The sequence below is a fragment of the Ursus maritimus genome, unplaced genomic scaffold (assembly GCF_017311325.1).
Source record: "Ursus maritimus isolate PB19 unplaced genomic scaffold, ASM1731132v1 scaffold_7, whole genome shotgun sequence".
Taxonomy (NCBI): domain Eukaryota; kingdom Metazoa; phylum Chordata; class Mammalia; order Carnivora; family Ursidae; genus Ursus; species Ursus maritimus.
This window is the reverse complement of record NW_024426885.1, coordinates 56150352-56154172: the sequence shown is the minus strand read 5'-3', so window position 1 is coordinate 56154172 and position 3821 is coordinate 56150352.

The following is a 3821-nucleotide window of genomic DNA, read 5'->3' as shown; positions in this document are numbered from 1 at the left end:
CCTCCAACTGCACCAGCCAGGCACCCCAAGGAAGAATTCTTGAGGCATCTTCGGCATACACAGAGTGGTTTTATTAAAGTGCAGGGACAGGACCGTGGGCAGAAAGAGCTGCACTGGGATCGTGAGGAATGGCGGATTATATACTTCCAAGCTGGGAGGCGGTTAGGGACAGCGTAAGTCTCTAAGGAATTTGGAAGCAAGATTTCCAGGACCTTGAGGAGCTGACTATTGTCAGGAAAAGGTCATTTATTACTGTCTAGTAGAATCTTAGTCATGAGACCTTTCAGATGTATATCAGTGGGCCATATGCTTGGAGGATGACTGCCAACATACATCTTTGGGGAGTAAGGGGTAGAGGTAAAAGAAGTTTCCAAAGGGATTTTTACAGGATCTTGGAGGTCTGGCTAGCGTGAAGCTAAGGTTGCCTGTTGCCTCTAGCCATGTGTTAACATCGGGGCAGTTAAGCTCCTTGAGGATGGTCACTCTGCTGGTCTCAAGTACTTGTCAATAGGCTCTAAGTTCTAAAGAAGTTTAACTCTTTTTCTTTTGTGTTTGTTCTCCACATCACAAACCTAAATACATACAGATTTTTGCAATAATTTAAGGGTGGCGGTCCAAATCACTGGGGAAATGAAGGATTATTCACCGAATAATCAGAATAACTGGTTAGCCATCTGTATAAACAAAGTTAGATTCTTACCTCACTCCTTTCCTTAGGATAAATTCTAAATGAATTGAAAACTTAAAGATAAATAAATAAAAATTCTAGAAGATACCATTGTAGAATTTATTTTTTTTATAATCAGAGTGGGAAAGGCCTTTTCCCCCCTAGAAATTCAGGGGAAATAAAAGAAAAATTTTATAAATTTTACTACATAAAGATAAAAACTTCTGCACAGTAAAACGCTCCAAAATCCAAGTTAAAAAAAATTAAAAATTAACATGAAATATTTTTAGGTGATATGACAAAGGACTAAGATAATGAGCTCCCAAAAATTAAGAAGAAAAGGATGAGCGTCCAGATAGAAAAAGAATCAAGGAAATGAATATTGATTACTAGGAAAGGAAATACAAATGTGTCTTACACCTATGAAAAGATAGCCTCACTCATACTGAGAGAAATACTAACCAAAATTACATCAGGCTACCAAAGAGAGCCATCATCTCCTTTCCTCCCTCTCTGTGTATCTATTATTCTACCTCGTTCAAACTGAGCTGACATTATCCCCTTCCTTACTTTGGAGGCTGAGCGGTCATAAAGAAGGCCAGGCTGTTCCTGGAGAGGCTGAAAGGCAAGGAGGACTCACTCTAGTGCCAGATGTGAGTCAAGAGATGACCTTGGACAGGCCAGGATGAGAAGTCTCCAGCCTCAGCTGCCATCTGACTGCAAGCAAACCAGAGACCTTAAGCCACCACCATCTTGCTGAGCTCTGTCATCCCACAGAGCCTGCAGATACTAAGAAGTGGTTATTTCAAGCCACTGCATTTTGTGATGGTTTGCTACACGATAATGGATAACAGACGCAGTGCTATTCACCTATGAGCAGGCTTTGAAGTTTGAAAATATACTATTTGGCAAGTGTAGGGGAAAACAGATGCTCTCATACATTGCGGGTGGGAGTGTAAATTGGTGTGACCTTATGGAAGTCAAGTTGGCAAGATGCATTAAAATTGTAAATTCACAAGATCTGTGACCAAGCAACCCTACTGCTAGGAACGTATTCTACTGATATAATTTTACAAGAGAGAAATGACCTAGGTATGAGGGTGTTTATTGCAGCACTGCTTGAGTGCAAAAGATTCAAAATCCCCTACATAGGGGCACCTGGGTGGCTTAGCCGGTGAAGCGTCTGTCTTCAGCTCAGGTCATGATCCCAGGGTCCTGGGACTGAGCTCTGCACTGGGCTCCCTGCTCAGCGGGGAGTCTGCTTCTCCTCCCTCGGCTGCTCTCCTGCTTGTGTTCTCGTTCTCTCTCTCTGTCAAATAAATAAATAAAATCTTTTTAAAAAAATGCCCTACATAGGGGGTGCCTGCCTGGCTCAGTTGGGAGAACATGAGACTCTTAATCTCCGGTAGTGAGTTCAAGCCCCACTTTGGGGGTAGAGCCTACTTTTAATAAATAAATAAATACTTCTTTCCATTAAAAAAAAAAGATATTTTAACATTTCATTTTTAAGTAATCTCTATACCCGATGTGGGACTCAAGCCAAACAAAATTTGCCCACCTTACTGACTAAGCCAGTCAGGTACCCCCCAAAAAAGATTTTTTTTTAAGATTTATTTATTTATTTTAGAGAGAGAGTGCACACACGCACAAGCCAGTGGGGGGAGCGGCAAAGGGAGAGAATCTTCAAGCAGGCTCCCCGCCAACCCCAGAGGCCGGCTCGGGGCTTGATCCCAGGACCCATGGGGTCATAACCTGAGCCACAACCAAGAGTCGCACACTCAACCAACTGAGTCACTCAAGCGCCACCCAAAAAAAGGTTTGTTTGTTTTTTTTTTTAAGACTTTATTTATTTAGTTGACAGAGAGAGAGACAGCCAGCAAGAGAGGGAACACAGGCAGGGGGAGCGGGAGAGGAAGAAACAGGCTCCCAGCGGAGGAGCCTGATATGGGGCTCAATCCCAGGACTCTGGGATCACGCCCTGAGCAGAAGGCAGACGCTTTACTGAGCCACCCAGGCGCCCCCAAAAAAGGTTTTTTAAAAATGGCCTATAGGGGCACCTGGGTGGTTCATCCGGTTAAGTGTCTGCCTTCGGCTCAGGTCACAATCCCGGAGTTCTGGGATTGAGCCCCACATTGGGCTCCCTGCTCAGCGGGGAGTCTGCTTCTCCCTCTGCCCCTCACCCTGCTAGTACTCTCTCTGTCTCGCTCTCTATCAAATAAATAGATAAAATCTTAAAACAAAAATAAAAATAAATTAAAATGGCCTATAGGGGCGCCTGGGTGGTGCAGTCGTTGAGCGTCTGCCTTCAGCTCAGGGCGTGATCCCGGCGTTCTGGGATCGAGCCCCACATCAGGCTCCTCCACTGGGAGCCTGCTTCTTCCTCTCCCACTCCCCCTGCTTGTGTTCCCTCTCTCGCTGGCTGTCTCTCTCTAATAAATAAATAAATAAATAAATAAATAAATAAATCTTTTAAAATAAAATAAAATAAAATGGCCTATAAACTCATCAATAAGGGATTAAGTAAACATATTATGGTAATTCATACAAAAAAATTACTTGGCTAGCAAAAAGAATGGGGAAACACTTAAATTCTAATATGGAAAAATTTCCAAGACATATTATTTGAAATGCAAGTACAGAATTTTTGGGACAAATGGGGAGAAAAGGGGCACCTGACTGGCTCAGTCAGTAGAGCACATGGCTTCTGATCTCAGGGTTGTAAGTTCAAGCCCCATGTTGGGTGTAGAGATTCCTTAAAAATAAAACCTTAAAAAAATTTTTTTGAGTCAGTAATCGAAATACTATCCACTGAGGGGTGCCTGGGTGGCTCAGTCGGTTAAGCATCTGCCTTTGGCTCAGGTCAGGACCCCAGGGTTCTGGGATCGAGCCCTGCATCGGATTCTCTGCTCACTGGGGAGCCTGCTTCTCCCTCTCCCTCTGCTGCTCCCCCTGCTTGTGTTTTCTCTTGCTCTCTCTCTCGCTCTCTGTCAAATAAATAAATAAAATCTTTAAAAAAAATACTATCCACTGAGAAAAAAAAGTCCAGGACAAAATGAATTCTATCAAATATTTGAAAAGGAATTAACCCAATTCTTCTCAAGCATTTCTAAAGGGTGGCAAAAGGAACACTTCCTAATCAATTCTATGAGCTAAG